The sequence below is a fragment of the Prinia subflava genome (assembly GCF_021018805.1).
Source record: "Prinia subflava isolate CZ2003 ecotype Zambia chromosome W unlocalized genomic scaffold, Cam_Psub_1.2 scaffold_22_NEW, whole genome shotgun sequence".
In the NCBI taxonomy this organism is placed as follows: Eukaryota; Metazoa; Chordata; class Aves; order Passeriformes; family Cisticolidae; genus Prinia; species Prinia subflava.
In genome coordinates, this window is record NW_026960606.1 from 2,136,350 (window position 1) to 2,150,059 (window position 13,710).

The 13,710-nt window shown below is 47.9% G+C and overlaps 1 protein-coding gene across 3 annotated transcripts in view; it reads right to left on the reverse strand.

The window, feature by feature from the left end:
- Positions 1-13,710, reverse strand: part of LOC134564904 (chromodomain-helicase-DNA-binding protein 1-like) — a 129,512-nt gene that overhangs the window by 84,487 nt on the left and 31,315 nt on the right. The gene's annotated exons all lie outside the window — the stretch shown is intronic.

Sequence of the window (13,710 nt, forward strand, 5' to 3'; positions counted from 1 at the left end):
CATTGTTAAACAGGAGAGATTAATTAGTCACCAGCAACACTGAAAAGGCAAAGGTTCTCAACACTTTCTTCACCTGTCTTTACCAGCACTGATGGGCCCCAGGACCTGGGAACAAGAATCCAGGTGGGTGCAAACACAGACTCACCGGCAGTGAAGGAAGAGTAGGTATGTGAACTATTACAGGAGCTTGACCCCGACAATTTATGGGCTCTGACAATATCCACCTGAGGGTGTTAAGAGCTGGCTGACATTGTTGCAAGGCCACTCTCCATGATCTTTGAGAAGTTGTGAAGACTGGGGAATCTGAAGAAGGCTAATGTCACCCCCATCTACAAGAAGGGCTTAAAGGAGGATCCAGGAAGTTATAGGTCCATCAGTCTTACTTCCATTCCTGGGAAAGTTATGGAACAAATTCTCCTGGGGCCTATCACGAGTCAGATGAAACATGTGATTGGGAAAAGCCATCACAAGGGCAAGTCGTCCTTGACAAACCTGATAGCCTTCTATGACAAAGTAACCTGCTTGGTTGATGTGAGGCAAGCAATGTACACTGTCTACCTGGATTTCCCCAAGGCTTTCGAGACCTTTTCCTAGTCTCCTCCTAAAGAAACTGATGTGTTATGGTCTAGACAAGTAGTCTGTGCGGTGGGTGGGGAACTGGCTGACAGGCTACACCCAGAGGGTGGTGGTAAATAATTCCTTTTCAAACTGACAACCTGTCACAAGTGGGGTCCCCCAGTGATCGATATTGGGCCCATTGCTGTTTAATATCTTCATAAGTGATCTGGCAGATGGGATGAAGTGTACCCTGATGAAGTGTGCCAATGATACCAAGCTGAGTGGGGAAGTGGACACTTGGGAAGGGAGACCCACCCTGCAGGAAGACCTGGATAGGCTGGAAGAGTGGACTAACAAGAATCTTATGAAGTTCAACAAAGACAAATGTAAGGTCTTGCACCTGTGAAAACATAATCCAGGAGTGCAACACAGGCTGGGAAAGGGATTTGAGGGTCCTGGTGGACAATGAGCTCAATATGAGTGAACTACTGTGGCAGAGTCAACAGGATGCTGGGTTGCATAAACAAGGGCATCACCAGCAGAGATAAAGAAGTCATTATCCCACTACTCGGTGCCTTGGCAGGCCTCACTTGGAATACTATGTTCAGTTTTGGTTCTTGCTATATGAAAAAGATGTGGACAGGCTCAGGAGGGTCTACAGAAGGGCCACAAAGATCATCAAGGAACTGTGAAACCTGCCATATTAGGAAAGGCTGAGAGAACTGGGTTTTCAGGAAAGAAGGCTTAGGGGGAGACCTTATCATCATGTTCTAGTATTTAAAGGGTGGTGACAAAGAAAACAGAGACTCCCTTTTTACATGGAAAAGAAGAGGGGGGTAATGGGTACAAGTTACTCCTGGGGAGATTCTGATTGTGTTGGGAAGGATGAAACAGGAAAGTCTTATAAATATGATTGCTTGGCAAAAGAATGAGAATAGGAAACCTATAGGTGAAATAGAAATGAAGGCAAGTTTTGATGGATAAGATTCCAAGCCAGTCAGTTACTGAGCAACTGTAAAGACAATGGTTGAGTGAGCTGAAGGAAAGATCCCTGTTTGTTGGCTGGGGAATCAGCCAGAGTCAAGACAGCACTCAATATGAGTTAAAAATCTTGCTCGTTTATTCAGCTATTTGGCTTACATTTATACTGTGCTAAGCATATCATGCACCTAACTCTGTGTAGCAAGAGCAGGATGTCTTATGGAATGAAGGTTGAGCTATCCCAAACTGGGCCTCAGATTTGGGCCTGCAAGGCCTCAGATTTGGGCCCATGTAGTAGTAGATAAACCTGTGGCGCAGTTAGAATTTCAATTAAGGTGTGTGCATGCTTTAGCTAGGGCAGTTAGGATAGAAACACGGTCGCTGCCTTAAACTGAAATAGTTTACATACTTGTTCACGCTGAATGCCAATAGAAATGCACCTGCAACTGTAAACTATCTGACACTGTATAAAACCAGCCATTTTGAGAATAAAGAGGAGAACATATGATATAGCCACATTGGCCGGACCTGCGTTTGCTCTGTCTCCAATCCCAATTACAGTCCCTGATTTCAACTCTGAACATCATTGGTTAAACCATAGTGTTCACGCGTCCTTGCAGTATACATGATTGGCTTAGAAGCTCTGTCCATACGGCTGGATGCTGTGAGCCTTCCCCAACTTATGGTCAGCGCATCCTGTCTAGCATCCTGTTACAGCTATTGTTCCAAACTTTACTTCCTCCTTATCCCATCTAAGGAACAGTTCAAGGATGTTTCAGCTTCTACTCATCCTTTAGGCTAAAAGCAGGATTGTGCACATGTCCCTGCTTTTCCAGCCATGCATCCACACCTGTTGACTGAACAATGTCCCTGGCAAACAGAAGGGATGCTTCTGCAAACTAAAGAGTCCAAGGGTCAGAGAGACTGCCAGTTTGGCAGAGAAGAAAAAAAGGGGTCTAGAAAGTAGCTTTTAGGGTTTAAAATGTAACACAGTATGGTAATGTAGTACTTCTAATAGGCTGTATGTAGATTCTATAAGATTTGTGTCTTTTACTGGTTGGATGTTGTAAATTAGCATATTCAGTACAGAAAAAGATATAATGTACTGTAATCAGAACTTAAGTGTCTCTCAAGCATGCTTTCAGTTGTGACTGGCAACTTTAGGCTGGCTCTTCTTACCCACGACCCAAGATTGCTGTAATTTCATCTATGCAATAAACAGCAGTTTTATTAAGAGCCACTTGGGAGTCCCACATCTCTCGTCTAGGCTCTTACATGATTGGATACAAGAGGAAAATTTTTCATAATGAGAACAATCAGCTACACCATGTCAATTCACCACCAGAGCATCTCTTTCTAGCAGTTTGCTTGTGCAGCTATAACTTCACTGGGATATATATGTACTTGGCTTTTTATTTTTGTTTCACTTGTCTAGTGCTGACTTAGTAAAAATGTAAGTCATTACCTCTTAGTATCACCTAAGCAGGGCCCAGATTCCCCTGTCTCAGGACTTGATTGTAGCCTTTTTTTTTTTTTTTTTGCTACAGTATTTCAGCTAATGTATTCATGAAAGAAAACCAGAATTCTCCTCCCCCAGCCTTCCCACATTTTACCACAAACACAAAATTACTGGCACACTAAGGGGTAAAAAACAGTAATGGAGAGCAGCTTTCTTTTCTCCCTAACACATATACATTAAGCAATCCTTATTTTTTAAAAATGAATATATATCTCTAATCCCTGTCAGGGGATTACTTAAGAACCTCTACCACATGAGCAGTAATTCAGGTGCTAACCCTAGGAGGAAGGAGGGAATTATTTAAGAAAAGGTACACAGTTACACACATGCATGTGTTTATAAAAAACCCTTACAGCTATCATCTCCTTACAAATAGAGGAGGAACTAAAGAAGCAGCAATTTCAAAACTTCACTTTAAATTCTACTACATTCATTTTGAAATTCTTTGATTTTCACACAATTAAAAAAATGGTACAAAGCAGCAGTATGAGCTATCACAGCTGAAGCCAAGCACTTTGAAAACAGTGTCTTGGTCCTCAAACAATATATTTGCCTGCTGGTGAGTGATGCTCCACAAGAACAGCTTATTTTGATATTGCTATTAATGCCCTCTCCAACCTTCACCCAACACAGAACCCCCTTAGTGCTGTCAGTGCAATCTGTAGAAGAAACAGATTCAGCTTGTAAAAAACATCCTACCAACTTACAGACACCACACAACAGTGCAACAAGTGAGCACAACTGAACAGGACAATATTTCTTAAGACTGCTGTCCTGAAACAAAGTATAAACCAGATCAAAACAATACAGAATTCAGGAAAAATAAAGAAATACATTTCAAGCACTAAGTGGTTTTGTTGGTGGATTTTGGTTTTTTCAATTTTAGTACATGCATAAACATTCCACATTGCATCATGACAGACTCCAGTTGCTTTTCCAAGTGCTTAAAATGCTATGCAGTCTAATACCTTTTCCCCTTTCTTCAAGGAAGATTACTGACATAACAACAACGATGAAAAAAACAAACCCAAACATCCACCAAACCAAAAAAACCTCAAACTACTCTAGAACTCATTACATTGCAATATCTCAGCATCACTCTAAGTTCAGAGAACTTATTTGCCATAGCTTTAAAAATCTGTTTGAGTTTTTAAACTTGTAGGAAAAAACATACAAAATCATCAAGTCCAACAGTTAAAACAGCACTGCCATTTAAAAGGAAAATTCATGGAAACAATAACTGTGAGGTAGTCATATTTTAACATACTTGTCACATTTTCTTTTCCTCCTTTGCCTGTGGGCTTCTTTGATTTTCCCTACATTGTCTGTGGTGTAGCATACAAGCAATTCCCCCTCTAACTGAAGAGCTTTAAATATTATCTGATGCTGTCCAGCTAGGGACCCGTGTTGGTTTTGGCTGGGGTAGAGTTAATTTTCTTCACAGTAACTAGTATGAAGCTATGTTTTGGACTTGTGATCAAAACAGTGTTGATAATTCAGGGATATATTTGTTATTGGTGAGTAGTGCTTACACAGAGTCAAGGCCTTTTCTGCTTCTAGCACCACCCTGCCAGTGGGAGTGCACAAGAATTTGGGAGGGGACACAGCCAGGACAGCTGACCCCAGCTGACCAAAGGGATATTCCATACCATATGATGTCATGCTCAGCAGATAAAGCTGGGGGAAGAAGGAGGAAGGGGGGACATTCAGAAGGATGGTGTTCTGTATTCCCAAGTCACCACTGCACATGATGGAGTCCTTTCCTGGGGATAGCTGAACACCTGCCTGCCCATGGGAAATGGTGAATGAATTCCTTGTTTTGATTTGCTTGTGCACATGGCTTTTCTTTCCCTATTAAACTGTCTTTATCTCAACTGATGGGTTTTCTCACTTTTACCCTTCTAATTGAACCTCCCCCATTCCAGGGGAAAGTGAGCCAACAGCTGTGTGGTGTTTGGTTGTCAACTGGGATTAAACCACAACAGTCCTTTCTGATACCACATGTGGGGCTTGAAGTGTTTGTGATAATGACAGATTGACTAGGATATGCTAGATTGAAGTTATAGCTGTTATAGCTGTTTAGCTATTAATAGACAGGCTCCTGTGCTTGCCATGGTACTTGTTTGCCTCACCGTATATTAGTCTACGGCTCATTAGTGGATGCTTTTTCATAGAATCATATAAACATTTAAGTTGGAAAAGACTTCAAAGATCATCTAGTCCAACCATTAACCTAACACTGCCCAGTCCACCACTAAACCACGTCCTTAAGTGTTGCAGACAAGTAGTGTCTCAGTTTGAGGGGGAGGTGAATTTTTTTCCAGGGAGTTGTGGGCAAACCAATCAGCAGTCAAGTTTTATGCTGGCACTTAGAGTGGCCACTGAGGAGTTAGACACAAGGGGTTAAAAGCAGGAACTCCCAGAGAGACCTTCTCTTTTGGGTTCCGGTTTCAGCAGGGAAACATCTCCTCTCCCCTGCTCAGCTTTAAGCTGAGTGGGGGAGGGGAGCCACGTGGCCGGGCTGAGGAGAACCACGCGGCCGAGCTGAAGTAAGTTGGGGCCCCGGGGGGGGGGTAATAGAATGGACAGGACTGGAGCTGAGCTAGCCCCATCCAGGATGGAGGGGTGGAAAACTGTGGAGGTGCCTTCCGTGTGTCCCCCCACCCCCCGTCCGGGAGAAGATGCCCAGCCGCATGGGAGTTGCCGAGCCTGAGAGTGCCTGAGCCTGCACCCTGCCGGGAGCCAGAAACTGTTAACCCTTTCTTGGCAGAAGGAAACTTTTCCCAGACATTGATTCTCATAGCTAGTGGCTTCAGAAGAAAGAGAGAAACAGCTTGAGACTGAGATGATAAAAGAAAGATGAAAAGAATCCCAGATAGGCAGGGATGAAGAAGAGTAGCTTTTTAGGCTAGACTTTTCTTGCATAATGTTAGCCATAGACTGAACTTGAGACTCTTTTGAACATAAACTGCATTTTGGGGTGGATGTAGCCTGGCTCGACTTGCTGCAGTGAAGTGAACAGAGAGGAGAAGAGGAGGGTGCAGTAGTGCCCTCTGCCCTCAGAGAAGAAACCCTCGGCCCCAGGGGAAAAATGGAGAGAGCCCGGCATGCAAGCATCCTTAAAAAGAGCCCTATATGCAGCTTTAGCCCATGGACAGTGGTGAGAGCACTAGACATAGAGAAGAGAGTGTCACTACGGCAGCCAGGTGGTGCCACGGGTGACACAGAAACACATAAAAAGTAGACCTGTGTTTTCTGAGGAGCAGTCTGTAGTGTGAGAAAGACTCCTCTCTCCCTTGCTGAATTGAAGATTAGTTTTTGAGTAGTGATTGTTTGATTTTAAACCCAAGGTTTAAGTCCATGGAGGGTAATGTGTAAGGGGTGAAAATTAGGGGGAGGAGAAGAAATGCTCTGGGAAGTTTTCATTTCTGTTTTTCTTTTGTGTGTGTGTTTAAGGTGTTGTTTTTTTTCTTTCCTATTTCTGTTCTTATGTAATGTAATAAAGTTTTTGTCTTCTGTTTTCAAGTTTTGAGCCTGCTCTGCTCTGTTCCTGATCACATCCCACAGTAGCTGCTAAGAAAAACATATACTCATGAGTGCATTAACATCTAGCCAGTGAAAACCCATGACAGGTAGAGATATTATAAAAGAAAGGTCTTATAAAATATAGTTTAGGCCCTGCTACTCTAGCTAAGCTATCAGTAGCTTGTAAGTTCCCATAAGGAAGAATCATAAGAATGAAGGCAGTTAGCACAACAACCTATTCTAATAAGAAAAATAAGTTTGCACCTGCATAAACAGTAGATCTGTACCATGAGAATCCACAAAGAAATATGTAAACTCATGAGTAAAAGAAAGTGTCTTAGCAAGTACACACAAAACCACCTTTTAACCAATGAATTGAGTGGCAAGAAAACTACTAGCCAATCAGAGTTGAACACGAGGTCTGTGAAAACTGTATAAAAATGAGTTATGTGAATAAAGAATTGTCTTTTCCTGCATGAAGGAACTGAGTCCTGTCTGCTTATTACTGCAACACTTAAGTGCCACATCCACATGGCTTTTAAATACCTCCAGGGATGGGGACTCAACCACTTCCCTGGGCAGCCTCTTCCAATGCTTGACGACCCTTTTAGTGAAGAAATTTTTTTCTAATATCCAATCTAAACCCCCCCTGGCACAACTTGAGGCCATTTCCTCTTGTCCTATCCCTTGTTACTTGAGACAAGAGATCAACTCCCAGCTTGCTACAGCCTCCTTTCAGGTAGTTGTAGAGAGCAATAAGGTCTCTCCTGAGCCTCCTTTTCTCCAGGCCAAACACCCCCAGCCCCCTCAGACGCTCCTAAGGCTTATGCTCCAGCCCCTTCGCCAGCTACATTACCCTTCTCCGGACACACTCCAGCACCTCAATGTCTTTCCTGTAGTGAGGGGCCCAAAACTGAACACAGGATTCAAGGTATGGCCTCACCAGTGCTGAGTACAGGGGGACGATTGCTTCCATGGTCCTGCTTCCCACACTATTTCTGACACAAGCCAGGATGCCATTGGCCTTCTTGGCCACCTGGGCACATGCTGGCTGACATTCAGCTGGCTGTCGACCAGCAGCCCCAGGGACTTTTCTGCCAAACAACTTTCCAGCCACTCTTCCCCAAGCCTGTAGCGCTGTGGGAGGTTGTTGTGACCCAAGTGCAGGACCCAGCACTTGGCCTTGTTGAACTGAATACCATTGGTCTTGGCCCATCAATCCAGCCTGTTCAAATCCCTCTGCAGAGCCTTCTCACCCAACTTGGCGTCATCTGCCAACTTGCTGAGGGTGCACTCAATCCCCTCATCCAGATCATCCATAAAGATATTAAACAAGACTGGACCCAATACTGAGCCCTGGAGAACACAGCTGATGACTGGCCACCAGCTGGATGTAACTCCATTCACCACCACTCTCTGGGCTTAACCATCCAGCCAGTTTTTTACCCAGCAAAGAGTGCACCTGTCCAAGCCACTGAGCAGCCAGTTTCTTGAGGAGAATGCTGTGGGAAACAATGTTAGAAGCTTTACTAAAGTTTAGATAGACAACATCCACAGCCTTTCCCTCATCAACTAAGCGGCTCACTCTGTCAAAGGAGACCAGGTTACTCAAGCCTTTCATAAACCAATGCTGACTGGACCTAATCACCTGGTTGCATCTGACATGATGGCACTCAAGATGATCTGCTCCATAACCTTCCCCCGCAGCAAGATAAGACTGACAGGCCTGTAGTTCCCTGGATCCTCCTTCTGGCCCTTCTTGTAGGTGGGCATCACATTTGCTAACCCCCAGTCAATTTGGACCTCCCTGGATAGCCAGGACTGCTGGTAAATGGTTGAAAGTGGCTTGACGAGCTCTTCCACCAGCTCCCTCAGTACCCTTGGGTGGATCCCATCTGGCCCCACAGACAAGCAGTGTAGCAGGTCGCTGACCATCTCCCCTTGGACTATGGTGGCTTCATTCTGCTACTCATCCCTGTCAGGGAGCTGAGTACCTGGAGAACAACTGGTCTTACTATTAAAGACTGAGGCAAGGAAGGCATTAAGTACCTCAGCCTTTTCCTCATCCTTTGTCACTATGTTTCCCTCCGCATCTAATAAAAGATGGAGATTCTCCTTAGCCCTCCTTTTGTTGCCTATGTATTTGTAAAAACATTTTTATTGTCTTTTATGGCAGTATCCAGATTAAGTTCTAGTCAGGCTTTGGCCATTCTAATTTTCTCCATGCATTACCTCACAACATCCTTGTAGTCCTCCTGAGTTGCCTGCCCCTTCTTCCAAAGTTCCTAAACTCTCTTTTTGTTCTGAGTTCCAGTCACAGCTCTGTTCAGCCAGGCTAGCCTTCTTCCCCACTGGCTCATATTTCAGAACATAGGAATGGCCTGCTCCTGAGCCTTTAAGATTTCCTTCTTAAAGCACATGCAGCCTTCCTGGACTCCTCTGTCCTTCAGGACTGCCTCCCAACAGACTCTGTCAATCAGGCCCCTAAACAGGCCAAAGCCCATCCTCCACAAGTCCAAGGTGGCAGTTCTGCTGACCCCTGTCGTTACTTCTCCAAGAATCAAAAACTTATCGTTTTGTGATCGCTGTGCCCAAGATGGCCTCCAACCATCACATCACCCACCAGTCCTTCTCTGTTCACATACAAGAGATCCAGCAGGGTGCCTTCTCTAATTGGCTCACTCACCAACTGTGTCAGGAGGTTCTCTTCCACACACTACAGGAACCTCCTAGACTGTTTCCTCTCTGCTGTATTGTATTTCCAGCAGACATCTGGTAAGTTGAAATCCCACATGAGAACAAGGGCTAGTGAGTCTCAGACTTCTCCCAGCTGTTTATAGCATATTTCATCTGCCTCTTCATTCCATAACAGACTCCCATCAGATCTGCCTTGTTGGCCTTTCCCCTTAATACTGACACTTAAATGTTCAACCCTATCAGTGTCGTCATTAAGCTCTAAACAATCAAAACACTCCCTAATATACAGGGCTACCCCACCTTCCTTGACTGTTCCTTCTGAAGTTTTTATAGCCATTCATTGCAGCACTCCAGCTGTGCGAGTCAGCCCATCATGTGCCTGTGATGGCAACTGTCGTAGATTTCCTGCTGCGCAATGGCTTCCAGTTCCTCCTGTTTGTTGCCCATGCTGTGTGCATTGGTGTAGATGCACCTGAGTTGTACTATTCTCAGGCGCATCTGTAGTTTATAACACATCAATAACCCTTGTGTCTTTGCTGCCACATGGATCTCCATCCCCTACCTCCACTAAGACTGCAGACCAAAGGACCTCACTAGTTTCTTAAACATTGGCATGCTGCCTCCAGGCTTATCTCTAGTGAGTCCGCGTTTCTCTCTTTCTCCCTTGCAATCTAGTTTAAAGCTCTTTCAATGAGCCCTGCTAACTCCTATGCAAAGATCTTTTTTCCCCTTTGACACAGGTGTACCCCATCTGTTGCCCACAGGCCTGGTGTCCGTGATCAAAGAACCCAAAATTCTGCCAGTGACACCAGGCTTCGAGCCAGGTACCGATCTGCTGGCTCTTCCTGTTTCTTCCCTCATCATTCCCTGCGGCTGGAAGGATAGAGAAGAATATTACTTCTGCTCCTGATCCCTTAACCAGTCGTCCCAAGGCCCTGAAGTTTCTCTTGATTGCCCTCAGACTTCCTGTTGCAATTTCATTGCTGCCTACCTGAAAACTCAGTAATGGGTGATAATTTGAGGGCTGTACCAGGGTAGGAGGCTTTCTCTTCACATCTTTAACCTGAGTCCCAGGGAGGCAGTAGACTTCCCTAAGAAGTGGGTCTGGTCTGCATATGGGGCCTTCTGTTCCCTTCATAAGGGAGTCTCCTATGACAACAACCTGTTTACTTTTCTTTATGGAAGCAGTTTTGATGCGGGGCATAGGCTGACAACCTCAGCAACACTTCCATGCTAGATGAACTACTGTCCTCATCCTTCAGCTCCACTTGCAGAGTCTCGTATCTATTATGCAATGGCACTTGGGAAGGTGGGGCAGTCACAGAGGAGATGCACTTGCTGCGCTGGGCAGGCACTTGCCTCCTCCCTTATGTCACCATGTTCAGCTGGGAGGAGAGAGGATAGGGAATCCTCCATATCATGCAGACTGTCTACCTGTCAGGCCTGTCCCAGGGAAGGTAGGGTGCTATTCCAGTAATCTCTCTCTCACACGCCCTGATACTCCTCAACCTATTCACTTCCTTCCAGAGCTCTGCTACCAAGTAGAGGAGTTCCTTTACCTGGGCTCCCTCACCTCCCACAGGTGTGCTCACTACTGATGCCCAGTACTGGCATAAGAGCAGGGCACACCCTGCAGCCTGATACATGTTCCCACTGGAGCTCTGGGCAGCTGTGTCAGTCACAGTGGGTGCAGAGTTTAGAGAGGCCGTAGCTTTCTGCCGGGTAGATGGCATTGCTCTCTGGAGCACCTCAAAGCATGTAGCCATGGATGCGCTCACAAAAGAGCAGGTACACCCCTGGAGGACCTGCAGCCATGGGTAAGGCTTTGTTGGAACAAGTACACCCTTAAGGAACTGCAGTCTGTGGATAAGTCCAAGCCAGAACAGGGGCAAGGGAAGGAGTTCATTGCAATATTAAACCCTAGAACCTGGTCCAAACAGACCAGTGACGAAGACTGTAGCAGAAACACCTTTAAAATGTTGCAACCAATTATTTGAGTTGCCTGTTATAGGAATTACAATAGCAGGAATCACCTGAACCAATGGAAGGGAAGTCTTACAAGAAGCAGTTGCAGTGCACAGTGACCCAACCTGAACTGACCTTGGTGCCCAGTAACTGCACCGTCACCCTGATTTTGAAGACTTTTCTAAGCCTTCTGTAATGTTCTTCATATTGGAGTCAGAAATTTTACCTTATCACACTTTCTACTTAAAACACTGGCCATGTTTTGCTAACTGTCTTGCATTGTTTACATATTTCTAGGTGGGAGGAGAAAGGTGTTTGACAGTTGGCTTGACCAATGTGTTTGGAGAGGTGGAATTCCATCCTCCAATCCACAGGCCCCATAGGAAATGTATAAAACTGAGTTTTGTAAATAAACTCGTTCCTTTTTCCTGCTTCGCTCACCAGCGTGTCCTCGTGTGGTTCTTTCCGTGTCCACTGTGACATCTGGTGACCCTGACGTGTGTGGGTGAGCTCTGTCGTGCCTTTCACTCCTTGCCTAGGCTCTGTGGCTCTGTCGTTTGGCGGGTTTACCCCCTTTTTCTGCTGCACAATGCCTTTCGATACGGTCTTGAAAGAGGACTCCATAGCTTTGGATGTCTGGATATCTATTATGGAACGAAAGCACGTTCCTGTTTCCTGGGCAGAACTTCAGGGTTTGTTTGAATGGGCCCAGGGGCGTGGCTTCTTTAGCGATCCGGCGGACGCATTTTCTGGGGAGGTGTGGGGCAGTTTGGGGGAGTGCCTCATGGACTTTCTCTCCCCTGCCCTCACGCTGGAGGCAGCCAGGTTGTTAGTAGTGTGGTGAAAGGTTGATCTCTTTTTCCGGGAAATGGATCCCGCCAGCTCGGAGATCTCGGCAGATTCTCTGAGTGACCCCCCCTCCCCGGTGGTAGGTGGGGGGCCGCAAAGGGGCGCGGCCACGGTGTCGGATGCAGGATTCCCGTCCGAGCTCGATCCCCCGTCTCCGAGGTCGGAGGATTCTTTTCCTCCCCCTCCGGCTGCTGCGCTGGAAGATTTCTCCCTCTCCGATTCGGGTTTCGAATTTTTGGGGAACAAGGGAAGCCTGAGCCCGCCCCGGCCGCTCGAACAGCGAGAGGGCGGGGCCCCGCAGTCATCACGGCCGACCCCGCCCACTCCTGCGCCACGGCGCCGGCGAGCGGGGATGGGAGAGCCTTCCATTCAGGCCTTCCCAGCATTGACGGGCGGGGAGGAGACCGCGGCGCGGGCCCCGCCCCTTGTAGAGCATGATTCCATTACCATGCTCTGCCTGAACTGCGGAACTTCCACGACTTATCCTCTGGATACGTCAAGGGTGGAGCCGCCCCCCGCGCCGCCCCACTTGAGCGCCGAGGGTGGCGCCTTGTGCGCCTCTGCGCCTGCGCTGCTTCTGCAGAGCGTGCAGGGGCGGGCGCCGCTGGAGGCGAGGCCTGTATCGGCTTTTCGCCGGCCCCCGCCCTTTTGGGTGGGCAGTCCGTGCATTCCCTTTCGGGGGGGCTGCCACCTGCTATTGGCCAGCGGGGCCTCGGTGAAACTTTACTCGGTGGAATCCCGGACTGAGCGACGGCTGGCTCGGGCAAGGGCGGAGCGGCGCCGATCCCCGCTCCCTTCCTGGGTTCCCCTCCCCCTGCGCCTGCTGCGCCTGCGGTGCTGACCATGGAGCACGGCGAGGGTGCAGTCCCGCAAACCGCGCCGATACCGGCTCCCCGCTCTCCCCCGGCGCGGACAGCACCTGCGTCGTTGATCGCAGCGCACGACGGGGACGCAGCCCCGCGGCCCGCCCCTCGTTCCCCCCCCCCCCCCCCCCAAGCGCTGAGTGCGCAGGCGCCCTTGACCACTGTGCACAGCGGAGCGATAGCTCCGCCAGGCGCACCCCTCCCAGCACATTGCAATCTCCCTGCACGGGGCTCGGGGGCTCTGTCGGAACCTACGCCTATTGAAGAGCCCTGTACCCGTGTTGTGGCGGCTGCTGCTACTGGCCTGCCGGCGGGCGCAAACACTGCCTGGGCTGCGGCAGCGCCAGCGGGCCCGCCCCCGCAGCCTCCCACCGGCGCCGCATCTGCGATGGGAGCAGGCACTACACTTTTTAATTTCAGCGCCGGTGGGGACGCAGCTGGGGTCCGGCCGGCCCTTCCCAGGGCCAAGAGACCCTGCGCTCTGGGATCCTCCACCTGGACACTCCCCCCTTGTAATGTCACAGTGCGGCCGAAGGACCAGGAGCGATTTTGGGGGGAAGTTAGAGTCAAAATGGAGGAAGTGGAGGAATGCATGTGCACACATCGTCCTCCGGAGTCTGAAATGAGACTCTTTAGCTCTACTGATGTTGTTTCTGACACTGCTGGACCTCCGGTGTCTGGCATTCAGCTGGCCCCCAGCCAAGTGTCTGCCTCTGTCCCTGTGGAGCCCACGGGATGGGATGTGGCAGGTCC